Here is a 27,518-nt window from a genome sequence, read left to right as displayed (position 1 = left end):
TCTGCCATGGCTCTTTCTCCTTTTGTTCCAGCCTCAGTGGAACAGTATAACTGGGCTGGGGGACAAATTTTTGCCATGCTGTTCAGCAACAACCAAAAAGGAGAGGGGATTGGGAACAACTGCTGTGTCCCCTTTCAGTATGCAGCACGACTTGTTTCCAAGCGCTGTTTTAGTTGGATTGAGGCTGGCTTTCCACTGCCTTGCTCTTTCCCTCTAAACAGTTTCTGTAACCTGTTAGCTCCACTCAGTGTGTTAATGCCCAGCCCTGAATACTGCCCAGAACTCAGCAAACAGGGTTTCTTTGGTCCCGTCTGTTCTCACTCTTGCATGAACAGGTGGGGGCAAACAGAACGGCAGCCAAAGACTTTCAGTGGGGGGTTTGGCACTTGGGGAGTGAGAAGCCGAGGCTACAAAAAGGGGCTGATGGCACAGCCTGGAGTAGGACTGCCCGACTGAATTGATGGCTGGCATTGTCTCACTTTTGCATTCAGAGGGCTTCTTTGCTGTCTTGCCCTGCTCAGACTAAGTGCTGCTGCTAATAACAAAGCCAGAGGAGGAACAAGGGATTAAAACCAGAAAATGATGACTCACCCTCCCAGACCGCTCCCCACTTTCAGACCCCACTAAACCACTGTACCTCACCAAAGCCCCGGTGGCTTTTCGTTTATAAATAACCTTGTGTTTGAAATGCTAAAATGTGGAGGCAGGGATTAAAGGGATATGTGATGCTCCAGCATTAAAACAGCGCAGGCCTCTTCAAGGGAATTGTGAAGGAAAATTAAAACATAGTTATTTTTGGCAAGGACTGCTGCATCCGGCGGAGATCAAGAGAAAGCACAAAGCAGTTTACCCAGTTCTAGAAGCAGAGCAGACAAGCTGGGTGTGCTGGAACAGGACTTCACATCAGTGCTTTGTGCTGCTGAAGCTGATCGTGAAGTTGTGGGGTTATCTCAGTTCCTGGGGAATGCATGGAGGAGACTCCCAGAGAAATATCTATTGAAGGTACCTAAACTGTGCTTCTTTTCCTTCCTGTAAATGTTGATGAGCACAGCTGCATCACTACCATCCATTTTATTATAATATAATAATTCACTGCCTGAGAGGTGCATGGCCTCCTGTAACACTTAACTCCAGCAAAGTACAGCCCATGGGATAGAATCATAGAATCACAGGATCACCAAGGTTGGAAAAGACCCACAGGATCACCCAGTCCAACCATCCACCCATCACCAACAGTTCTCATTAAACCATGTCCCTCAGCACAACATCCAAACGTTCCTTGAACACCTCCAGGCTCAGTGACTCCACCACCTCTCTGGGCAGCCCATTCCAGTGCCTGACCACCCTTTCAGAGAAGTAGTATTTCCTAACGTCCAGCCTGAACCTTCCCTGGCGCAGCTTGAAGCCATTCCCTCTAGTCCTATCACTGTCACAAGAGAGAAGAGGCTGACCCCCAGCTCACTACAACCTCCCTTCAGGTAGTTACAGAGTGCAGTAAGGTCTCCCCTGAGCCTCCTCTTCTCCAGACTGAACAATCCCAGCTCCTTCAGCTGCTCCTCATAAGGATGTTGTAGAGCAAGCAGCTGTGGTGCCCCTTTGGAGAACAGGGGAGCACTGATGTTGGCACCTGGTTTCTTGTTGTGTTCATAATTGAAATCAAGAATTGTCCCCATTTGGAAAAAGAAGCATGCGGTGGTTCAGATGGTGGGAGCTGTTGCAAATTAGTTGTAAGCATTGATTCTAGCATTGATTCTGAAGTTTGAATGTCATTTAGTGTTATTCTCAGATGCTACATTAGCTTTGTCTCCATAAACCTTTGATTCCAGGCCAAAGTGAGCCCTTTAATGTGGCTGCTGGTGGTGAAGTTGGTGAAATCATCTTTATCCTCTTCTTTTCAGGTTAAGGGGAGTGGGCAAGCTCTGAGGGCCCTGTTCTGCTGCTCTCCTTACTGACAACATTGCTGCCATTGTCTGCTTGCTGGCACACTGCAACTGAGTGCTGTGCCTGTGGTGGCTGCAATTGCTAATAAATGAATAATTTTAGGACTCCTCATTCCCTTCAGACTTAATTAATTTCTGGCTCCACCAGTCCTGGAGAACCCAAAAGTGGCATTTTGGGGGGTCTTCCTGCCCACCCCTTCACACCAGCTGCCCTGTGGGTCTCTTCTGTCATCAGGCTGTAGCAGCAGTCTCTGCTTCCCAGCTTCCTCCAGTGGGATCTGAGCCCATGGCTTTCAGAGCAGAGCTGCAAAACTGCATTTGGAGCCCTCATACTGCTGACCCCTTGGGGATGGGTGCAGGAATGCTCCGGCTACAGGGGATTACGGGACTCCCCATACCTAGCAGTCTGAGTATGGGGTGTGGGACTTCTGCACCATTCCCACCCACCATCCCGTTGCTGTACAATAGCCGTATTGTTTAAGGAGTGCTGCCCTATGCTCACAGGGTGCTGCCTTCTTCATGCTGTTTGTATGAACCTGTTTCTGAGCCTGTCCTGTGTTCTTGTTTTAGTTGGTTTTTTTTCTCCCTGTTTTAATGCATATAAATGTATTACTTGAGAAAAACCTCTTGAATATTCTTTCATTCAATTAATGTTATATTTAATTAAAGGATTTAACAGGGATGAAAGTAAGAATTAAATACTTGTCCTCTAAATAATTTTTAGAGCTAAATTCAAGGCAAACCTCAGCCTTGTTTGATTCAGTTAATGCAATGCATGCAAAAAACTACATTTAAAGATCACTATTCCTTTGGAAATCTAGGCAATATGCGAGTGTCCTGTTCCTGTAGCACTCTATCTGATCAAGCACAATGTCATGAGGTACGTCAAGAAGTAAGAATATCTCATGCTAGGCATCAGATTTCTTGTTGTCAGTAAGTCAGTACAGTAAATAGAAGTCCTCCAGCGATGCACAAAATACAGACTTGTTTATCCTTGCTGCTTTTACTTAAAATGACATCAGTTTAATTTGTGACTATTTAATGAATTGTATTAAATTACAGTTCCTGGGAATTTCTGAGTTTGCAAAACCTTGTAACTCCAGTGTTTATACACAGCTGGTGATTTCTTTAAGACCTGTCTGGAAATTTCCAGACAGCTGAAGGGACCTGCCACAGTTTTCTTCAAAGCTAGACTTTCATTTTCAAAAAGCAGGTTTTTCAGAGTTTGTTCTCTGTTGTTTGAACCTGGAGGGAGGAGGAAGGTGCTGGTTGCATTGAGGAGGCGGGAGGTGTGCTTTGAGAGCTCTGCCTGGCTATTATTCGTATATAAGCACAGAGCTGCGTATAACTTCATTGCTTAAAAAAAAAAAAAATTAGTTTTCCACTTGTGTGGAAGGAGCCAAAGTATCCATTGTGAGCAGTGCTATGGGGATTTATGGTCTGACCTGCTCTTCCTACTCTTCTTTCTTGAGCTGTTTCCTTCTGTGATCCTCTGACATGTGGTCCTGTGGACGTGGTGAGGGGTGCCAGGCTCCTCTCACTGAGAACAAACAGCTGGTTTGTGGCTTTGGCTTTGTCATCCTCTGCATTGGTTGCACATTCAAAAATCTTTATCATGGAGACTATTGGGCATTTGGCTTTTCAGGGTACTCACAGGAGAAAAAAAAAGGGTGACAGTACCATTTCTGTTACGATGAACAAGAACATACATTGGAGTTGATGTCAGGGATGGTGAAGTAGATTCCCAAAGTCTGTCAGCCCTTCTTAACACTGGTGTCTTTAGAAAGCATGAGATACACTGTCCATACAGGAAAAGCCTATCTGGGCTGGTTTGGTCTGTGCTCTACAGTGCCATTGGTTGCCAATGCTTCATCAGAAGTATCCAGAAACTCAGTGACTGCTGAGAAGTCTGGTTGATCTCAAAGCCAAAAAGATGACGTTGCAAAGTGCTGAGGAAGCAAGGGGTGTGTGGTCAGTAACTCAGGAGTAAATGGATTTATTGCATTCCTAGATTTTTATACCCTTGGGTGAACTCAAATCAGGCCATCCATCTACATGTGAATTCTTCAGTTGATTGAATTGAAAGATATATTGGGTAGCATTTGTTTATAGTGGCCCAAGCTACAGGATATAGATTTTATCTGATGTATAAATATTTGTGAGGCTACCCTGGATTTGCTTTGCAGGATGTGTATGTTTCCTTCTTGAGCTGCGCCACATGGGAGCCTTCTACCTGTTTGCATGACTGCAGATGTTGCCTAAAGGAGTTCTATGCAGAGAAGTTAACTCTCTTAGGGGAGGTATATGTGAGCAAAGCTTTTACAGCTGGGGGGCAAGCTCTGCTGAGAGAAATGGGTCTTTGAAAACATGTCTTTGAAGTATATATAGGCCTGGAGGAAGAGAACAAGTAAGTAATGTAGACTGGGGATGGGAACCAATAACTAAAGAAAGGAAAGCATTCCCAATACATCCATTTTGCACGACTTGAGCAAAATTGAATGTACTGACATATTATTGTAAGCAAATGTGGTACCCTGAAAATAGCCATCCTATACAAAGCAGGCATTTATTCTTACAAAAGAAGAATGAGCAGAGATAACATCCCCTCCCAGCAAGCCTGCGGTTTTCTCTGACAAGGCAAGAGATAGTATTTCCTTCTCCAATTCTAGGACACCTACTGAAGGTACAGTCCCTGAATGGTGTCAAGGCATATTTACACAGTTGCTTCACTGGGCCCCAGTGCACACTGGTGCTGCACAAAGTTACTTCGTTCTCCCATCTCCCCTACCTGCTTGTTTCTACCATTTCCACGGGTGGCATAAGGTGTGCAACCACACCTCAGGTTTGAGCATAGAGCTGAAAACTAACTTGACCAGGAGACAAAAAATGGGTAGTTCCTGCTAGAGCAGCTTCATAAGTGTGTTCACACCTTCTCTTGCTTGCAGCACCAGCCCAGAGCAGATGCTTTCCTTTCAGTATCTTCTGTTGATGGATGAGGTATCAGCTGTTCTGCCCAGATGTTGGGCAACACATAACATTTACCCAAGATCTTCCTTTGAACTGAATGGCAGAGCAGCCTGTGGAGAGATGGGCAGACTGCTTGCTGTCAGATCCACTAGATAAAACCGCAACTCTGACCTTGTGGGACAGTAGAGGAAAAAGAAGGTGTCCCAAGTGAGGCATTAGGCTTGCTGTGATCTTCCCCTTGTGCCTCTTAAGCGGTGACAGGAGCCTTGCCTGTGACTGCAATTGCTGAATAATTGGGAAGAGGAAAGGGAAGAGGAGGGGGTGCAAATCTGATGTTTTGTGACACACGACTGAGGCAAGCATCTCTGCAACGATGCTTTTTGTCATGTTCTGCCAACTCCTCTTCTGAAGTTGAACTACATTTATTATCTTTGGCATTTCTAATACATCTAACATTCTTGGGCAAGGTAAATATCTGACAGCCCCTGTGTAGTTAATTCATCCTCATGCTTTAAAGAGTTGCAGTATCCTTGTAAAATATTGTCATACACAAGTAGTGGGTGGCATGGTGCCTGCTGTTAAAGTGAGGAGAGTAGAGCTTTTTAAGTATATTCCCTTGGCAGATGCACAGCACAGCTTACCACTGTGTTCTCTAGAAGTGGTTGGAATTGCACTGGGGTCTCTGTTCTTTTCCATTCATTGGCCCTGGAAAATGTATAAGCATCTAAAGAAAGGAAATTTGAACAAATTGATGTCGTAAGAGAAAACTTCATTAAAATTATTGTCTGTCAGTATGAGTGATGTTGATAAATTAGATTACCGAATGATTTTGTTCACAACAAGTTTGCTTTCATTATAGGTGAAATATGCAAAATAATATCTAAATAAAGACTAAGTTAAGCTGTTAAATGCTGCTTCCGGGAGCAATCAGACGTTTTCTGGTTTGTGCTTTGATTTGAAGGCTGTCTGTCAGCCTTCATCTTTATGCGTGGTAAATAAAACCTCTTCCCTGAAGGGATCAAGGTATGAGAGAATAAGAACCGTAATATTATGCCTACTGCAATCAGCGTTTGTTGTAGGGATCTCATTAAAGTTCAACTTCTTTTCCTGCAAGGGAGCAGAAGTACTAGTATATGTAGCAAATAAATCAGGCACTGTTAAAGGAGATCAAGAGTGTTTATGTCCAAAAGCTATAGCACTCCTATTCAGGAATCAGCAGCTTGCAAAGTCTCAGAAAGAATAAAAGCATATGGAAAAAAAAAGGGGCCCAAGTATTCCAGGAGCTGTTTGAGGAAAAGGTAGACAGCTACAGTCAGTAGAGAGAAATCAGCTCAGCAGAGCCTGCCAGCTCACTGGTGCTATTTACTATGCCTGTGGACAGCAGCAATAAGTAGTAGATTTTCTTGAAGTAATGGCTTTTGTTCACCTCCTTGCCTGGAAGCTGTGCTGACCTGTGATGAGGAATGAGGTGGATAGTCTGTGATTTTGCATGGGACACAAGCACCACCGTGAGATGTCCCTGTTGGTGGGAGCTGCCAGGGAGCTCTGCCCATAGTGGCAGAACTGCTGCTGTGGGTGTGAGCATGCACAGGAGTGGGGCAGAGGCAGATAGCTATAAATGACCAGAGTATATTGGTAACCCTACTTTCTGCCTCATCACGTGGGTATTGCAGAAGGAAGAAAGGCTGAAGTATAGGGAAACTGCTCAAGATTGCTGTCAGCAACTTTGAGGAGAGAAGGAGCCTAGGATAAAAGAGTATGGAAGGTGATGGTTAGATGTCTCCCTCTGCTCTTCCTCCAGCCAGCAGTGATTAGTCCTGTGCTGATTTGAAAACCAGACAGCTGATCATCTGGGGAAGCACAGAGAATTCATTTCATGATGGGATGTCAAAGCAAGACTAATGAGGGAACTAGAGTTAAGAAAGACGTGTATAGCGTTAAATGTTGCACACCATGCAAATAGCCGTTGAAGTATATCCATATAAATGGGTATTCTATACATATAAATGGTATCCTGTGGATATCCTAGGGCTGTGGGAATGTGAGTATAGTAAAGAAACCAAGCTTTCCAGAACACCTTCCAAGGGCATTAATGTCAGTACAGCACACTTGTAGGGCAGCAGGCACGAACCCAAAGGCAGCAGGTAAAGTGCTGCCTGTGGTCGTGACAGACTGCACACTAAATTTTGGTGAATGGCAACAGAGCAAGGTTGTTAAGTGGTTACTGCTGTAGAATCTGGTAGATCTGGTAGAGGCTTGACGAAAGCTGAGGTGGATCTGAATGAAAAGGTTCGTGCTCATTCAGGAGGTGGCCATTTTTCCTAACGTGATTATGCACATTGGTCACTCCAGCCAAGACTGACAGTATTCTCCATGGCCTTCAAACTGGTATGGAGTCTGGTGTTATTGTGTTGCAGGAGAAAGGTTTTCTTCTTCTCTAGCCTGAATCTGGAAGTTTGAGCCTTCAGCTTAGTCAGAACCAAAATGTAGTGGTCAGATTTGATGGTTCGTCCAGATTCCAGGAAATCCAAAAGGATTGTCCCTTTCCTATCCCAAAAGGCAGTGCACATCACTTTACCTACTGAGGGCTGCATCTTGAACTTTTTCTTTATTGGGAAACGGTCACCTTCAACCTCGTGTTGGTTCAGTAGGTCCTGACAAACTTGCATACGGTGTTCTATCTGTTCCTATGTGAACATTCATGGAACCCACCTGGTGCAAACTTTGCAATATTCCAGCGTTGCCACCACCGAGGCTTGAAGCCAATATTTAGCTCACTATACAGTCCCCTGGTCATAATCTGCTGATTTGCTTGAGTGAGCTGATTGAGATGCTCTTAGTTTCATGATGTGACAGCTGCGCACAGCTGTCTGGAACATGGCTTGTCTTTCACTGTGCCGTTGCCACTGCTGAAATGCATCACCCACCGCCTCACTGTGCGTACATCCACTGTTTGGTCTCCATAAATGTTCAGCGAGCATCAGTAAATGCTAATGGGTACAATTTCTTTCACATGGAGGACTTTATTTCCACACCTTTGCTTCATCATCACTTCCATGTCAGATGCCATTTTGTCAGACTGCCCCTCTGCTGCCATCTGTCACACAACAACAACATGTAATGAATATTGGTGGGAAGGGTCAGATTCTACTGCTGTGCCATCAACATTCACCTCTGATGTTGTGGGCCACCATCATAAAATAGTAGGCATTACTTCTGTGTATGCATGAAGATCTAATGGATGATGACTTGGAGAGGCTAGTGTCCTTTGGAACAATAGTAAGAGATCCAGGTAGAAACAAAAAGAATACCGTATATTTTGTGAAAAGAAACCACTGTACTCAAGTGGCTGAACATCAACCAATGTAGGATTAACTGATTTCAGAGCTCTTTAGCGTGCAAAAGTGCCTGGCAGTGTCTGTTAATAAGCTCTGAGTGAAACACACTGCCTAATAGCAAAACATTGATTGACTTTCATTTGGTATTATTTCTGGACCGTGGCATATCTGACATGGCCCAGATTTTCAGTTTTAGTGTCTCTTCTTGCTGGTTTATTCCTGTGTATATGGCCATTATAGTGCAGTGCCTGACCAGATCGTGCTTTTGTATGCAGGGAGTGAAAGGACCATACGAGAGGTTTCTCAACTCTATATTGAGAGCATACATCACTTGACAGAGTGTTGCTTTCATGTTCAGATAAATTTAATTCTCTTTTGTTGGGAATGCATTAAGAGAGCATAACTGGCATAAGGGCCAACAGATGACATAAAGTATTTCGTGAGAATTTAAATCGCTCAAATACTGAAGAATTGTTGTATTAACTATTTTCTTGGAATAATGAAAAGTAATGTTATGACCAAAATCTGACATTTACTTTTGATGTAGTAAATATTACTGCTCTACAGTGTTACGTTATTAAAGACATCTATGTCATTTAGGCTGCATAGTTATCACTTGATCTCTGTCCATGCTGCAGAAATAAGGATTTTGCAGTACAGAAGCTGAGGATTTAACCTGTGCCAAGGAGCAATCCACAAAATGAGACAAGGTCAGAAATTCTTAGTTTTATTCACTAGATCACCCCGGTTTAAAGTTGGGGCTGTGAAGACCATGCTTCTTTCCTACAGACCTTTCAATTCTGAGTGTATCTTTACTCTGAAAGCTTTCGTATGAAAGTGTATACACAATTTCCCTGTTGCCTTTTGCTTGGGTGTCATTTCTTTGTCCTGCTCTGGTTCCCTGTGAATTTTGAGCGAAGCTCTCTGGGGATCAGCGTGCTATAGATTGCCATGGCAACCCCCAGAAAAATGCATTCTGCCTGCTCGAGGCGGCGTGGCTGTTATCCCTGTGAGAGCTCTGATGGTCACTGAACTTCTGGACTGAGCTGCGAGAGGGACAGAGTCAGCAATTGTGTGTACTTTGCCTTTTAAAAACATTTCCCTGTGTAATCTGAGGAACAGCATTAGCATCCAGCATTTTCATAGCCTACTGCTGAGATTTCCCTTTGCAGACTGTAAATTCTTGTTTTTATTCCATATAGTTCTACTATTGGTCTGTTACATCTTAACTCTCCTACAAGGCTACTGCGGGAGCCATTGCCAAAGCAAAGACTGCTATTCTGGTAAAAGCTTAAAGATAGTTGATAAAATATTCCATAAAGTTATGTGATGCAGAGTTTAGAAGAGTTGGGTGCTCATATCCCTGCTGTTCCCAAATCTTTTCTTCGGCTGAAAATGAAAATATCCGAGGCAGTTATTCCATAGACAAGTATTTCATGGCTATGCTTGTAAGATGATGGTTTCTTTCTAGCACCAGGATATAACTGACAGTGGATAAAAGTGTATTTTTCTTGTATGTTTATTTGGTTTTGGTTTTAGTACTATCACAGCCCACCAGACATAAAGCTAATAATGCTCAGAGCAGTGACTAACTCAAGCATAATCAGGGAGTGCCTCCACTTCCATTTACTGCATGGGAAGAGCTAAGCCCATCCGGGCACAACTCACAAACAACTGGGACACCAAGCAGAACACCCAAAATAGTTAGCAAGTAATGCCTAGGAGAAAGCTATATTTCAAGTCTTCCTTTCTGGGAGTCTTCCCATCCCCATTTTTGGATACACACAGACACCAGTGTCAAACTTAGCTTCACAACCTGGGCCCTTGCACAATCAGATCTCCAGTATTGCTCTCCATAATAAAAATGGAGCAAAGCTTGTTCTCTCTTCTGAAATGTCTTGGACAAGGAACATGATGCTGCTGATAGTGCCCTTCCCTTTACATCTGTTCTGAAAAAGTGTGGCAGCTGGGTTTGTTGCGTTCCTCAGCTTGAGAAAGAAGAAAGAAAGGGAAAAATGAGATCTGGTTCCCATTCTGCAAATGGGTTAAATGCTCTGTATTAATCACTGGGTAAAATAAACAAGATGGTTCTACACCAGGAAGCCCAAATTACCGACACAACTCAGTACCGTACAAGTCAGGTATCCCTCTGTCTATTCCTATAAATGTAGAAACAAGTGTTTCTTGTGCAGCACTATTTTGTTTTGTTTTTAAACAAGATGAGGAAGGAGCCCCTTAGGGCAAAGACATCTGGTAGCAAAGCATGAGGGAGATAGGTGCAGATGGGTGCACTCAACAGAAAGCCTGAACTTGAGATTTCTGAATTCCTAAAAAAGTATTCCAGCTACAGTGCTGCTGTGCAAACACTGCAGCATTATTAGCATGTTCTTCATCCTCCACTCCCTCCAGCCACGGGTTTGCATTTATTTTTGAATGGAGGCAGCTCTGGCATCTAAGTGCAGCAATCCCCACTGCTGTGCTTAAGTGCTCTAAATCCTGGATTGAGCTTCTAGTGGAGATGAATATAATAGTGTTTAGTCTGAGGTTCCCAGACAGGCTTCAGCATGAGAAAAAGAGCAGAGCTGCAGAGCTCTGACAATGGGGAAGGTAGTTTAGCTTCTGTTAAGATACAGAATTTGGGAGAATTTGACTGGAAAAAAAAGAAAACTAATGGTATACATAGGTAGAAGTTATAAGAACAGCACTCTGCTACGATGGATAAACCTTAGAAATGCTACTTTCGTTTTTTGGAGTTAAAGGACTACGAATGGTTTATTCCATTAGCATGGAATAAATTAGCAAATTTCCTTCTAAGGGCAATTAATTAATCTCACACATGCCTCTTTGAAAGAAGCAGTAAAATTATACGCTGTGCCACATACTTTAACCCATTTATAGGCAGTAAAACTGCAGCAGATTCAGGGGTGTTGAAATGTTCCTGTAAATGCTGTCCAAAGAATACAGCTCTCCGTAAGTGACTCACTGAAGACGAGCAAAGTTCATGGGCTATTTTAACTTCCTGTTTGCCTATGTAAAGTTCATCTTTTAAAAGCAGGACTGAAAAACATATTCTTGCATTTTGGACGATTCTCATTCCCAACATTCCATCAAGACAAGAGTTTTTAAAATTTAATGTTAGGAAAAATGGAGTTTACTGGTGGTGGTTCTAGGCAACCACTGTGCTGCAAACACCGTTGACAGGAATGTAGTATGTCAAAAAATGTTTTACCTGAGCCATAAGTTTTTCAACGGCAAACTTAAGAGAAAAATGTGAAAGGGGATGTGTGTCACTGCTCTGCTGAATGCATAATGTAAACAGGATAAAATGGTTGGGAGTTTGTGGAATGAACAGTTTTAAGAAGTGCTGACTTTCTACTGCAGCTTCCAGCATTGGCATTAATTGAGTCCAGTCTATTTATCTTCCTTTGTCGTTATCACTAAAATTAGCTTGTTTACATTTTTGAGCAAGTTAATGGCATACTTAGTGCTAACTTGTGTTAGGCAGAAACAACGCAGCAGAGGCTCAAACTGCTCCTTTCACCTCTCAAACGTGGTTACTAGAATAGTGATGAGACAACTGGTGCTCTTTGGAAAAGTTTCTTCCTGATCACAACGTGAGAAGTTCAGCTCAAAGAGAGAGGGCTTCTGATTCCTCTCCTGTGCTGAGAGGCGTAATGCTCTGGGGATATGCTACAATCAATCCTGTCATTTCCAGAGGGCTCTGCAGGGAAAGAAGGGCAGAAGTATCTGAAAAAGCTTTTCTAGAATAAGAAGTTTTTGGTGTTGACCATGATTAATACCCAGCATTGTTTGTTACAAGTCTGTTTGTTCCTAAAAATGCAAAGGTGTTATTTATCCATGAGGTTCTTGTACTAACTCACTTGAATGTATCTTGACTTTGATGTAGAAAAGCAATTTCTGCCATGGCTAAAACATTATATGGAAAAATACATTTTACTACTTAGAAGAATTCTTCTATTCAGCCCTGTTTCTCTACCTCAGCCTCGTTTCTAATGATGCTTTCACCTGGAAAATCCAGACCATGAAGAGAATAATGCAGTAGGTAATACTTTTAATCAGTGTAGGAAATATGGAACAGCAGGGAATAGATTTCCCACTGTGCAGACAAGGGAAAAAGGAAAAAAATGTGAAAGTTATTTTTTCATTTCTTTCTCCTTAGATTGGTCTTACCCGTGGGGCTTTTATGGTGCCACAGTTGCATACTTACCAATAATTGTTTCCTAATTCTGCTCCATTTCTACACTGAAGCAGTATAAAATGTCAAGCTCCATGCAGCCAGTCAATTTTCAGGATCCCATGTGGACAACAGAAACCAGTGTTCTGTTAGTAATCTCTTAAAAGGATAATTTTCCTCCCGTATCAATGTTTAATTGGATGGAATCTCAAATTTCAATACTACCTACGTTGTTTGAATAGCCTTCTCTTTGAGGTATGAAAATGGAAGGGGAAAGACTGCTCATTTGATAAGTAAGCTGCTGTCTAATTAGTCCAAACTACGAGTGAAAAAAAAACAGACAACAAAAAAGTTTACTGAAATCATTTCAAGAGTCAGAATCAGGTGGCTTCTCTCAGCAGCTTTTCATATAAACCACAGCATTAGTAAGCTATGTGTAAACTGTACTTGTGGTTGGGGGAGGCTGTCATCAACAGGCATTTGATGGGGCTGAGCATCATGTCCATTATGTGTCACTCAGCAGTGCACCGGCTTCAGCCTGCAGTCATGGAGCCTTCTGCCCTGGCTGCCATGGCTGGTTCAGCCTTATACCAGGTGATATCATGATATAAAATAATAACTGTGGCAAGCTATATGAGGGCCAGCTGCACCCAGGGACTGCAGGAATCACAGGATAGCAGAATCACAGATGTTGTAAGGGACCTCAAGAGATTGTACAGTGCAACCAGCCTGCTAAAGCAGGTTGCACAGGTAGGCATCCAGACGGATCTTGTATGTCTCCATAGAAAGAGACTCCACAGTCTCTCTGGGCAACCTGTTCCAGTGCTCCATCACCCTTACTCTGATGTTTGTTATTAGTTTTTTTCTTTTATCATAGAATCATAGAGTGGTTTGCATTGGAAGAGACCTTAAAGCCTTTCCAATTCCAGCCCCCTACCATGGGCAGGCTGCCACCCACCAGCTCAGGCTGCCCAGGGCCCCATCCAACCGGGCCTTGAGAGCCTCGATGGATGGGGCATCCACAACCTCTCTGGGCAACCTGTTCCAGTGTCTTACTACTCTCTGAGTAAAAAATTTCTCTCTCAGATCTAACCTAAATTCCTTATCTTTTCATTTAAAACTATTCCCCTGTCCTGTCACAATCAGACCATGCAAAAAGTCAATCTCCCTCCTGTTTATAAGTTCCATTTAAGTACTGGAAGGCTGCACTGTGGTCTCCCCAGAGTCTTCTCTTCTCCAAGCTAAACAACTCTAACTCTCTAAGTCTTTCTTCACCAGAGAAGTACTCAGGTGCTCCAGTCCTTTGATCATCCTTGTGGGCCTCCTCTGGACAGCTCAACAGCTTTCTTGTACTGGAGGCTCTAGACCTGGATGCAGTACTTTTTCTGCATTATATTTTATCTTGAGCTAAATTAGAAATATTTTTGCAAATTTGTACTCAGCTTAAAAAAAAAAAAGAGAGAGAGAGAGGTAAAGAGGTCAGGACATGCTGCCAGGAGTGAGGAGAGGTGCAGCATCTGTACTGTGCTCAGGGAGGTTATTAGGAATGAGAGGCATCATTCAAAAAGCTGGTGTCCTGCTCTAATAAAGAAAAATTAGGAGAGACTTTAACTCTGGCAGATTGAATTTAAAAGATTGAATGCACTTAGGGAAGCTTAAAAAGGCATTTGAAGAGTGATTTACCAGAGTAAGCAAAACTAATGCTCAGACCTCCTTCCAGCGTGCCAGGAACAAAAGGCTCAGTTCACTGTAGAGCCATCGAAGGGCTGGGATTTGGAAGGGCACTTGGAGAGGGTGAGGCCATCACAAATAGTTAATTCATTTTTGCTGCATCCTGTTCCCTCTGAAAGAGGTCAGGGGCTTTTCATGTTGAAATCCTTTGGGTGGGTGGGAGGGATGAGGGTGCAGTGGCACAGGCTCAGCTGGAAGCCAGTTGGAGTTGGAAGTGCCCTACATCTCGGGTTTATAGAAGAAAAAGATGAGACTTTAAATGCACAAAAAGAAAATATCTTTGAGTCTCCAGATCCACGCAGAAGAGCTAAGACCTTTTTCCTCCCTCTGCTATCACTGGGCTCTGGCATCAAAGCTTTGCTGCTTTACCATGTAGAAATGTAGTGCTTCTAGTAATTGTCATGTAGCCATTAGGGAGTGACTTATTTCTAAGTTATCTCTCCCTATTATTCACCAAACTCTTTCTTCCTACTTTGTCTTCCACTTGAAAAAAAAAAAAAAAGAAGAAGAAGCCACTGGCAAAGAAGACAGGAATCATGAAAAATGATATAAGTTCTTCTGTAAGAGGCAGGATTTGGTAATTCCCTGGGATGAAAGGAAAAATAATGGTGTGACAGTGGCAGCACAGTCCTGATTCCTCATTTATCTATTCTTGATTCAAATAAATAGGGCCCAATTAAGATAGAGGTGATTACAGCTAAGAAGGAGTAGGTTAGAAAGCCATTTATTTCCAGATATCCTTTTGAAACAAATAGTCTCACCCAGGGCCTTGCGACTGTCTTACACTGTGGTGGGAAGAGAGCACCACACATGCGAATGTCCCAGTACTGCAGTGCAGCCAGTGTGAAGCTCTCGAAAGCTTCCAGACATTCAACTTTCCTAAACAATGTACAGTTTTTTACAAAGAATGGTTCCCCTGCTTCACTGTGCTGGCCATGATCCAGCCCTATTACCTTCTGCGTATTTAAAATGTTCCTTTTATTTAATTGGTCACGGTCGTACGTCAAAAGATGTTGCTGTGTAGGGTTGGTGGTGCAGAGACAACAGGTGCTGTGTCACCCTACTTCTTCAGGGCTGGGTGAAGCAACTCCTGTGTGCAGATATTTGAGTGTCTGTGCATATCACTCCAAAGCTTGTGAAGGACTTAATAAATCAAATAGAAGATCCAGTAAGTTCAAGCAAAGCATTATTAATAGAAGTGCGGAACCCTGTCAGGCCAACCAGACCACTCTGGGAGTTCTATATGAATATTATTATAATACTTAAGAAGAGAGTCCTGGCTTGTGCTAGAAATTATGATGTCGCCCACTGGTTTATGGCCATTGCACACTGCTACCTAGAAGCAGTGCTGGAAGGGACAAGGATCACTGGTTCTTTTGCACAAAGGTGGTTGTTCCTTCCAAGTGGATGTTTTTCCTCCTGTCGTTGCTTCAAAGATTATTCAAACCTTAATGAAAGGTTTCATTTATGCTACCAGTCGAATACCTACAGCACTTCCTAGAGCTCAGATCTATTCTTACCACACAGGAGGGATTCTGGATGTGGCCCACGTGATGGATGCAGGGCATGGCATTTCGGGTGTCTAAAGCCCTCTAACACGTGTGGTAAACTGCTCTGTCAGCAGTTATTAAACAGCTTCTCAGGATTTGACCTAGACTGGAAGGATATGAAAAAGACATTACCAGTTAAGGAACTTCTTCAAATAAGCAAACAATGTTCCTGCTGAGCAGAGCTGTTTTTCAAGGGGGGAGGTGTTTGTTTAATCACCTAATTGACCAGCTGCATTTTTTTTCCAGATGTACTCAGACTGAGCAATGGCCTTTGAAATCAGCAGTTTCGTTGCCTTGGATTTGTTGGGGATTTTTGTGTTTGGTTGTTGGGTTGTTTGGGTTTTATTTTTTGTTTTTTTGTATGTAAATGTGAGTTCTGGTCCACTCCTGTAGCTCTTCCTGTGGCCAGGAGCATGTTTTACATATTGGTGAGTCTGAACAGGGTGACCTTGCTTTGCTCTTTCAATTATAACCTTCTCACTGTGAACACTTGCCCTACTTTAATAGTAAACCATTGCCTCTTTTGCTGAAGGCACTGTGCAGTGGGAGTAGAAGCAGTTTAAATCCATTGCCAGAGAGTGAGAGACTTCATTAATGTCTGGAGTATTTGAATCCCACCAGTGCTGCTATCTTTTAGCATCAGGGATCAATTATTTCAATGAAATAACAAATAAACCAAACACGGGCAGTTCTTTTCCCCATTCCCTTTCACAGGCAGTTTCCTTGTGCCTGTGTCCTGTGGGTGGTCGTATCGAGGGGCTTTGTCCCAGGAGTTGGCCAGTTTCTCAAAACAGTTTATGGCAGTAAATGATTTCTTCTCACCACGTTCTCATTTCATTCTTTTCTACAAAGCTTGGTGCTCTGTTAATGCTTTTACTTTTTGAAGGTTTGTCTGAATTCACACACTGGATTAATATTATTGAATGATTATATTAATTTAGCTGGATACTCTTATTTGACGTAAGCCTAATGGTCAAAATAAATATTTAGACTAAATCTATACAAATCTAGATTTTAAGTATTGACTTAAAAGCCTGAATGTGCCTTATTTGAAAATCTTGTTTAAAAATGAAATGAGATGAATAAGAATAGGTAAAGTTAAATCCTAATCAAGTGTAGTTGTGTAACTGTGTACTTCCACAGCCTTCTGGATATCACACCATTGGAAAAGCAGTGAAAATCTATGAAAGCTGAGTCTAAAAATGTTTCATCTTTGTTCTCTAAAGGCATTTTCTGCTTTCATTAAAATCAATAGGAAGCTTCTGGGGATTTTTTTAATAGGATGAGACTCTATGAGGATTTCTTGGCATTTTGATGACAGGGTGTGCTTTCAGTCATCAAATTAGCAGAGAGCATGGGATGATTGGGCATATACAGGCAACATGGACTAGTTTGCATGAATTTCCTTTCTGCACAATGATAGTTCTTTCTAAATGCGCATAAGAAGCGCTCTTGCTTCCCATTTTTTAATGACCATTTATGGTTAGACCTGAAGCCATTATTGTAAATACTTATACCCTTGTTTTGTCTGCATTCAAATCCTTCCCACCATGTTGCTATGAAGCCAGAGTGGTGGTGGTGGTGGAGAACAGAATGAGATGCTGAGTCCAGGCTCCGTCCTTCTGCATAAGGTAGCAGAGCTGGAGGCACAGTGGTCAACATCTGGCTTTCCCCAGTCTTGGTGACCGGAAATTGAAGCACTGAGGCTTTAGCTTCCTCAGCCTTCTGGAGCCTGCTTGCTGCAGCCCCTTGGCAAGCCTGGTTCCATCTTTTAGCTCCAGCACTTTTCTGTGCCATCTTTCCTTGAATCAATATTAGGAGTTGAATTGCCGATCATGTTAGTTATATCAAGTGGCAGTGTGCTCAGTCTGGATGAACTCCAGCTTTTTATGGATGCTGATACAGAGCTAGTCCAGAGACACAGCTTCGGTGAATTGTAATTAAGTGAATTCTCAGAGCAAGCAAATGTATTTCAGAGATACTCAAAGAACAATCTTCATCGTCCCAGACATCGCCATGTTTCAGTACTTCAGTAATTTCTGAACTTCTCTATGATGTCAGTTACAATTTGTGCCTACTCTTCTCCCATCAAACAGAAAATTGTAAATTTGAGCTTCCTATTGACTTTTCTGTGTCACTGTTTAAGTCCAACAGAAAGCTATTGAGAGAAAACTCTGCTACAATACATACGTGCAACTCCTGCTGTTTTATGTGGGAGGTACTGCATATTTACTTCATGGTGAATTGTATTAACAAAATTGTTTGCAAAGCATCATAAGAAACACAGTTCATTGATATCTTGGAATGACTCCACATGGGATCTGTACATGTGCAGCAAAAACCTCTTGGAAATTTGTTAGTTGTTGAGAACTGGGTCGTTCTGTGACTGCAGCCCACAGGCATGGAAGTTTCTGGCCTCTGGGATCAGATTCAAGCTTTGTTCAGGAAGAGAAGAGTCTTCCACAGGGGAGTTGTGAATGCTTCAAAGCCTTCCTGTGCCCAGCAGGTTCTAGCTCACATGTTTAACAAACCTCCATCTTACCGCTATGAGTTTGATGGTAAGCGTATTTAAGGCTTGAAGATACGGCATTTCTGATGGCAGTCATAAATGTGCAAAATATTAGCATCTGAATGTGTTTAGAAATTCACATTAAAAAGACTAGGCCAAGGGGTAGGATTTTTTAGTCTGTGTTAGCACACTGTCATGGCTACAGATTGTTGGTACATCGCATCCAGGGCATGCAGCATGAACAAGCAAATCTCTCTGTGCTCTGATGCGACTGATAATGCTTCTGCAAGCATCATACATTTCCACTAATTGGATGCTATTACTACCTGATGCGTGGGTCATTGCTTCTAATTAATTAGGGGCCAAGAAGGTGCTTAGTTCTTTACAAGATGTGGATGAAGACAGATGTCTGCTGGGGAAATTAAAATGTACCAGATTGAGGGTTTTATATAAAACCAGATCAACTGTAAAAATCCGATATCTGGACAGATCATAATAAACCTGATGAAAATTAGAGAAATTAGATCAGCTTAAAGCTAATAAAATGTGATAGAAATGTTCAAAGTCGTCTGCAAAATTGCTTTCAGACAGGAGGATTAACGCGAAGCTTATTTTTACAAGGATTAAAAAGAGTATTTTACATAGTAAACTGGGCCATAAAATTATTCTTTTTAACTTGAGTCTATAGAATGATTTATCTACTGAAACGCACAGCATGAACAAAGCACGTTCTTCGACTCTTGCAATAATAGTTTGTTCTTTCTGTATGCACCATATGTAATATCAGAAATATTCTTCAAACAACTGTGAGCTGTGCATTCTGGTTACTTGGAAATAAGGCTGTCTTAATAAAGGCTTCAGAAGCACCTATACTATGGAATAGAATAGTTTGGTTGGATGGGCCCTGCAAAGATCGTCTAGTCCAACTGCTTGAGCACTTCAGGGCTATGCAGAAGTTGAAGTATATTATTTAGGGCATTGCCCAATTTCCCCCTGAACACTGACAGGTATGGGGCATCCACTATCTCAATAGGAAGCCTGTTCCAGTGTTACATCACCCTCATGCTAAAGAAATTTCTCCTAATGTCCAATCCTGGTTCAGCCTTGTGCTGTTCCTTCGCATCCTGTCATCGGTTCCCACGGAGAAGAGCCCAGCACCTCTCCCTGCATTTCCGCTCAGGAAGTTTAATATACACTGAGCATTATTATTCTGACGGTCCTTCAGCTGCTTTGCTGGGAAGGGCAGCTTCTCTGTTTGGTGACGTTGTGCTTTGAGGACATTTACTATTATCCATAAGCATCAGCACTGTAAACTTTGTGTCTTAATGTAGCCCTATAAATTTCTGGTTTATTTGCTTTCAAACGGTTTCAAGCGGAAAAGTGTTTATGCATGGTGATTGAAGAATTTCCTAGGTATGTGTTCTCCATTAGAAAGTATACAGGCTGTGTTTGAAATTAGAGTTTATCTACTGTACAACATTTCTAAATACCTTGAGTAGTCACTGTAAATTCAGATTTCAAATATATATATATATATATATATACAGAAGCACCCCATGTAGAAAGCAAACATTGTAAAATAGGCTTGGATTCGGCCTTTTAACCACATCAGTGAGTGCTGTAAAAGAAACATTTAGCCTAAGAGCTCAGAAGATGCATGATGAAGGCTGCCCACAGAAGTCTTTGGAGATTGCCTGAATAATTAGGCATGTGGGATGAAACTGGTCATGCGAGTAGGAGGATTTACACTCTTCCCTACTTGCCTCATATAACATAGTTGGCCCTTATTGGCTCTACTAAATCAAGTGTCCAAATACACTTATCACTGAGAAGAAAAATGTTCCCACCAGCTGTTGAGCAGCCTCTCACCACGGCCTCTGTCAGGTCACAAACAGGCAGAAGAAACTCATCTCGTTACAGCTGGAACTGAAACGTGCTCTGCACCAGCAGAGAATAAACTCTTGGGAGCAGAAGGCCTCAACTTCATGGAGGGTCTTGTCGCCGTGAACATGCAAAGCTTTGTGTGTTAGATCTGGAGAAAGCCAACAACTTGGGTTGAGGCCTCTTTTTTGTTTGGTAGCATTAATGGGGCAGACCTTTGTGTTTGTTCAAATATAAAGTGAAGCTCAGGCCAGGAAATGGAATCTCCATAGGACTGCACATGGGGTCAATGCTCTTCTCAGCTTGTCCTGTGGCTCCTCCCATCAGAAAGCATTAAGACTGTGCATGGCATTACTTGTGGGTTTGCATCCTTTATCGTGCATTTTTTTTTCATAGGGAGCACTCATTTAAGCAATAGATTAAAGACTTGCCGTGCTGCCAGAAGCATGAAAAATGCCATTCCTTCATTTGACTGCGGTTAGCCCAGCTCATCCATCAAGGATACAGAGAGTTCAGAGTTACCAACATTTAGGAAGAATTAGGTCCGGAGTGTTAGGGAACTGAAACCAGATGTTTTATTTACAGTGCAAACAGTGCTCTTTATACCCCTTTTCTTTTTTTTTCTTTTTTTTTTTTTTTCCTTTAAAAATACCTTTCTATGTCTTGCAGTTGTTCGAGGTTAAAATATAATTTTGGAATAGTTTGATATTAAAGTCAGCACTGTGCATTCTGCAGTGAGATTAAAAAAATAGTGTCCCCCAAACCATGGGTTCAATTGGTAGGAATGGAAGGGCTGGTTTGCTTGTCTGTTGGTTTTTACATCCATGCAGCCAAAATTGTATCCCATGATCTTTAGAAACAAGACTTGTGGTTCTTGAATGCCTTTGAGAAGAAAGGAGAAAATTGTAAATCTAGGACTAGTAATTTTGAGGATCAATTCTAAGACTTAGGCCTAGATTTTTTTTCAGGACAAGTGAGCAAGAGACCACATATATATATTTACATAGGTCACTCTGAAAGTAATGCCTCCTATTTATTTCCTAGTTTATTTTATTTTATTTATTTATTATGGAAACTACAGGATACAAAGAGCACAATAACAGTTTCATAGAGCAAATTCTCAGCTCCACACCAGCAGAGGTGACCCGCTGTTACTGTTGCCACTGCTGAAATGCATCAGCCACTGCCTCACTATGCTCATATCCACTGTTTGGTCTTCAGAAACATTCAGCAAGCATCAGTGAATGCCAGTGAGTGCCATGTTTTCCACATGGAGGAATTCAATGACACACCATTTCTTCCCATGCACTTTCATGTCAGACGCCATTTTGTCAGACTACTCCTGTGCTGCCATCTGTTGCACGGCAACAAAATGTAATGGGATACTGGTGGGAAGGTTCAACCTCTATTGCCATACCACCAACATCTGCCTCTGACATCATGGGCCAACTTAATAACATAGGAGACATTACTGTCAGAGCAGCCCTCGTACAATCACTTACATCACAGCAGCATTCTGTGTAAAAATTGTGCCCTCCAGAGAGGAGTTTGGTGGAGAACTCATGTGCCTCCTGAATCTGCTCAGCCCCCAGCACAGGGACGTGTTGACTCTACCATAGAGGGGTCATGATAGGGATAAATTTCTCTTGCATCAACAGCATGAAGTGCACCCAGCTCAGTGACGCTTGTTTCTATTTGTTCCAATTAGTTCAGGAAGGTGGAAATGCTCCAGTGAGGAGCTCATGTGAAACAGGTAGGTGGCAGCCATGCAACATCACGTATCTGATTTTCCATCTGTGGGGACACAGCCTGGTCCCTCCTAAACTGGTTGGTGAGTTCAACTGGAGTGGGTGCTGAGCTATTCATGCATATGGGCTGGTTTTATTTAAACCTACCTCACACATAGATAGAGCTGCTCTGCAGAGACTAGAGCTTTGCATTCAGCAAGGCTGGGGGCTGGGAGTCTTAAGGAAAGACCTCTGTTCTGGAAGGGGTAGGCAGGGATCAGTGAGAAATGCCTGGTAATATATTTTCATCACGCGTTGTATCATGCTACTTTTTTGAAATAAAGTGCTCATGGAGATGAAATCGTGTTGGACAATTCTGAAGCTAGGAAAACACATTTTATGACCATGTTATGCATCCATAAAAAAAGGGATTTTATAATGGTATTGCTGACAAGCCATTAAATAGGCAGGCACAGGTAGATGCTGCTGTCAGACTCGTGCAAGTTACTGGCTAACTGGCTATATAAATTAGGAGTGAAATGTAATGAATAGAAATATGAAAGAAGAGCACACAGCGTCCGTCCTGGCAGATAGGACTGACACAAGCCAGCTTCTTTTACACCCAGGGACACTACAGTCACTTATTTGAGCCTTCTGTGTTTGGAAAAGAAAAAGAAAGGAGAGGAGAGGAAAAGGTAAATACAAGTCCAAATGCTGAAATTCTGTTTTGTCTTTTCTCGCCTGCGGCAGCCGACAACCAAAATGAATAAGTAAGTGCAATCTAATGTGACTTGGATGTGCACAGCCTGTTCTACACTTGTAAACACTGGGTGCTTAACCCTTCATACTGCATGTGCTATTTATTTTAGCACAGTCAATTTCCTGCAAACCCTCTGTCATGTGAATTCTCTTTCAGTCATCTCCTCACTACGTTAAAAGCTTCACCCAATATTTACCATGCGCCTTTTCTTGCTACATCTCAATTCTGCTTCTCTGAGTGGTTCAAACCCTGTCTGCTCCCCAAGCTGGAGCAAGCGCTCAGTGTGTAAAATCAGACAATGCCATGAAGTGCTCGCTTTGGCAGCACATATACTAAAATTGGAATGATACAGAGAAGTTAAGTGTTTCTTGCTGCATTTTCTTTCCTCTGTTTGAAAAAGCACAAGGAGGGAAGCAGAAAATGTAGTCGAGAAACAAGACTTGTTCCCAGGTAAGATTGGAAAGAGATAGGAAGTCAGTGAGGATGTGAGGATGTCTGAGCTCCCCAGCGGGGTCTGAAAGTCACCTGAGGTTCTCGTTCTTTTTTTCCCCTCTTCTTTTTCTTCTGCCTCTGCTTTGTCATCAGAGACGTTCCACACAAGTATTCAGGCGGTAGTAGCAGCAACTGTAGGGGAGGAAAACTTGGAGGCTGTGCCTGGGAAGAAAAGAAAACGGTGGGGGGAGGAGGAGCTGTAAGATGATGTGAAAAGATGTGTAGGGGAAGAGAAAGAAAAGAGCTTTTTTAAAACCATCGTGAACATTAATTTTAAGGGCAAAGAAAAAAATCTTCAATCTCTGAGCGATCAAAACGAATAACACTGCTATGGATGTACAAGTGGTCCAAATGAAGGTTGAGAGAATTTTAAGACAGAGAAACCAGACAAAAGCCAATGAATTATCTCCAGCAGCAGAAGCCAGGAAAATTCTCCATCCCTCAGCTATGTGTTTCTTGGCTCCTAACATTCAATAAACTTTCCATTTCAAGAATTTTCCCCATCTTCTTCTGCTTGTCTCTCTTTGTGGCTTTCATTGTCAGCCCTAAGCACAATAGATGTTGTTGTGCTCCATTCAGTGTGGTTTGCAGATTCCAGTTCTCACAGAGCTTCTGTCCTACCTGTCAGAATAGCCTGGAGAAACCAGCCAGAAAGCTGCCTTAAAATGAAGAGTGTGGAGACCTGGTAAACCCAAATGGGAAAACAAACTACAAGAAGAAGGCTGTGGAAGTACAGTGAGATGGGATCATGCAGCAAACACTGTGCAGTGAGGGGAGGAGTTAGGGATTTGGTCATGTAGGACTTAATGAGTGACTCGTTATATTTGTGTTGCATACATTTGGCACTGCTTTCTTACTGCCTTTCATACTGAAGCTCACGCATGATCATCCTGTTAAGTCTCATAACGTAATGTAATAGGAAGAAAAAAAAAATGCAGCTCTGCCTTGTGCCAAAATGCCCCTTAGCTTAGCAAGGCAGGGTGGGATTCGCTGTTTCTGTTGTGAGTGGGGCAGGGCGAGGTGCCTACGTGTGACCCAACCTCATTTGTGCAAGTGGTAGGAAAACACAGCACATACTGGAAACGTCATCCTTTCGATTTGATTTCTGTGTGTGTGTATGTGATTAATGGTTAATTACGAAGGAGAGCTGGTTCTGGCAAGGAAGGAGCAGAATAGTTTGTGTTTGTTTCCACATGGTTATGCTCAGATTCCCCCGCACTGGAAAAAACTCGCCTTCCTTCTTGTTTCTTCCAGGGGAAGTCCGAAAGCAGTCCTTGAAGATGACCTTAGCACTGCAAACAAGCAATTCCTTGTTGTGGCAGGGAGCTGGTGACACAGAGTCCTTTTACTATCAGCATAAATGCATTTTTTTCCTTGAGCCATAGTACCCCTAGTGCGGGGAAAGGCAGTGAATTAAAGCTGTCCTAACTCCCTAGTGTTCCTTCCCATGCTCTAAGTTCTCTATCATTTTCTATTGGTTCTTTGGATAGAAGAAAGTAAGAAGCCTTTCTGTGTTGGGGTATAAAATAGCACAGTGCTGGCAGTGGTGCTGGTGCAGCTCCCAGCTTGTGCCCTATCGCTGTGCCTGCCCCGCTCAGCCATGGCACCAGGATACCACAGCCCTCTCAGATCAGCTGATGCAGAGATTTACACCGAATAGGCTTATCTCTTTCCAGCAGTGAGGAGTGTCTAGGTACCTGTTTGCATTTTCAGGTGTGTCCGAATGGGCTCTATGGTCATGCGCTGACTGCAGGCTGATGTAGATGTGCTTTGGTCCATAAAGAGGTTCTGGGCATTACCAGGCATAGCGTGCGATGAAGACTGAAGAAAATAAGATAAAAACCTGAAGTTTTGTTAGTAGGAGACGTCGTGTTTTAAAACAAAACACACAGAAACCAACCAGGAAGCAGGTCAAAGGGGGGATGCTGTGGGTTCAGATTCCTGCCGAGTCAGCTGCTGGCTATTAACCACGTCACTCGGCTGCTTTTCTTGCAGATCAACTGCATCTTTGTAAAACTGAGAAAGCGAGGCCTCATTAAAATGGGTGCTTCATTTCTACAGAGAAAACACAAAAAAGATGGAGGGATGAATATAGAAGCCAGACTGAATGGGAGATGTGGGCCAAGAAGGCCAGTTTCTGCCGCAGTGTGGAGCCAGCACTTGCAGCGTTCTCCTTTTCCTTGCAAGCACCAGTCCGTGGGACTGGAACTGTGTATATGCAGCCATCTGATGTGAGGTGATAAAGCATGTATTTTCATTATAATAAGAATTAGAATAATAAAAATCAGGATTTACAGAGACTTTTCTGGCATAAGCTACCTGTAGCTCCGAGTGTGTCATACTCAGCAATTGCTGGTAGGTTGTGCTAGGGAGGAAGGTCTTTCTGCAGTAGCTTTTCTCAGTGAATATATTAGAATTTACTTGGCACTGTGAACTCTTGAAGATATTTTCACTTAGAGGGTTTTTTTATTATTCCTAACAGCAGTTAGAAAAAAAAAAAACCAAACCTACCAAAAAACCACCTTGGACTATGGCAGTATCCATGGTAGAAGATCTTCTAAATCCAAATGCTGTCAAGTCTGGCTGTAATAAGCCAAGGAAATCATTGGAGTTCAGCTTTGCATAGCACAGCTCTGCTTCTAAGAGTCCAAATAAAACTGCAAATTGCATCTGGTGGGGTTTTTTTGTTGTTTTTTTCTCTCTCTCTTTTTTTTTTTTTTTTTGATTACCTGCTGATGTTGCAGAGGTAGCACATTATTGGAAATTCTTGAGTTGGATTGCAAAATATGTAAGTATGCATTTTCTCCATCTCATTAGCTGTTCTTAATGCTCTTTTGAGTGACTCCTAGTTGAAAAATTAAGACTCACATTCTTCCTGCTCCCTCTTGCTCTGAATTTGGGTCTGGCTCAGAATATTAAATACTTTGGAGCTCAGGTATATGTGGATGAAAGGTTTCGATTCAGACTACCAATAGTGTTATTAATTTAACTTGAAGCTAATGACATAATTATTAATGCAGGCTCTGAATTTGCTGTTTGTCTTATTTAAACCTGTAACTCAACCCTTGGTGCCAATTTTCCACCAAGTCTGTGGCAGTCCTTGGTGGGCTGATGGCAGGAACCTCGTGAATACTGGACCTGCTGTGGAAAGCTGTTGCACTCCCAGCTGTTAATTAACACTTCAGTTGTAGTGCCTTGAGAAACCTTTTCCATGCTGGGACAGGAAAACATTTTGGAAGCAAGGGGCTGTCTGGGTTGTTGACCCATTTTGTGTATTGCAGTACTATTTTCTATGGTTACCAGTGATTAAGTTAGAGCTGGGTAAGGTGCTCTGTTTAATTTCTGTGTTCTCCACTTGGAGACTGTGAGACACAAGGCAGGTGGCAGGTTTGATGGGATATGATATGACTGGAGGTGCAGACTCCCAAACTCATCTGATGTTGTGGCAAGCTTGGTGGGAAACGTCAAGTAAAGTCCTTAGCATTTAGTGAGGGCAGGTTTCTGTATGTCACACTGCACTATCCTGTCAAACTGTCTCTTTCCCCATGAGATCCCACTGTCCACGCTGTGGAATGCCTCACAACATACACAGGTTCTTGGTCTTGCTCAGGGAGTGAGTTATCTGAGCTCGTCCTGCAGGGGTGGCTGCTGATACCCCCGGTCTTCTGAAGAATAAGAGTCTTCAGGGTGATAAAAGGATCTTCCTCCCATGCCCCTTTCCCAGGCCCACTGTTCTCTGCATGTTCTCGTGTCCTTTCAGCTATCACTGGGTTATTCTGAACCTTCAGGCCTGAGCAATAAATTCACCCCTCTGTGGGTCCGAGAATTTATCTCATTCCTGCCCAGGCTAAACCATGGTACAGGAAACACTGTTTTTCTGTAACCTGAGTTTATGGTCCCATCTGTCTTCCATTTGTTTTACACAGCAGAACACCTGCAGAATGCACAGTGGCTGAAGGTATAACATTCATTATTTCCTTTGCAACTCTGTAATTTACAAAAGGCCTTATAAAAGACCCATATCAATATGATTATTATACATATTAAAAATAAACTTTATACTATTAAAATTGTTTGTTTTTTTTTAAAGAGAGTTTTCCTTGTCTAGTACAGTCTTTGTCTTCCACGTAAGGAGTAAAATCTATATTATAAGTATTTGCCCATTTTTTGCCACGTTTCCAGGTTCATTAGGTAGAACAGTTTGTCCCATCTGAGGATATGTTAGCAAATTGTGTTTTGAGAAGCAGTGAAAGAGAAGGAAAATAGCAGTATAGGTTATCACAACTTCTAATGAAACAGATGTTGGATGGGTTTTCATCCCCTGCAAAGAAGTTTCCCGCTGGTCATCAACCCATGGGTCCCATCTGCTGGCAGCAAACCAACAGAAGTAAAGGATGGTCTCCCATCACAGGGATTGCTCTTCTTCTA

General features: G+C 42.5%; 1 protein-coding gene and 1 long non-coding RNA gene across 29 annotated transcripts in view; one reads left to right on the top strand and one right to left on the bottom strand.

Moving 5' to 3' along the window:
* Positions 1-27,518, top strand: part of PLXNB2 (plexin B2) — a 251,026-nt gene that overhangs the window by 140,853 nt on the left and 82,655 nt on the right. For 2 of the 28 annotated variants that reach the window (XM_040672437.2, XM_046898626.1), the window contains one exon: positions 8,884-8,955. The exons of the other annotated variants lie outside the window; for them this stretch is intronic. The gene's annotated coding sequence lies outside the window, so the exon portion shown is untranslated. The remainder of the gene's footprint in view (positions 1-8,883; positions 8,956-27,518) is intronic. 28 annotated transcript variants of the gene reach the window in all.
* LOC121109515 lies at positions 13,834-23,824 on the bottom strand. The gene is made up of 2 exons (XR_005850412.2): positions 23,712-23,824; positions 13,834-23,252 (listed from the first exon to the last, which is right to left on the bottom strand). It is a non-coding gene; the product is annotated as an uncharacterized LOC121109515 (long non-coding RNA).

This window comes from Gallus gallus, chromosome 1 (genome assembly GCF_016699485.2).
Source record: "Gallus gallus isolate bGalGal1 chromosome 1, bGalGal1.mat.broiler.GRCg7b, whole genome shotgun sequence".
NCBI classification, from domain to species: Eukaryota; Metazoa; Chordata; class Aves; order Galliformes; family Phasianidae; genus Gallus; species Gallus gallus.
Note: the sequence above shows the minus strand (reverse complement) of the source record. Positions and strands in the feature narration are given on the sequence as shown.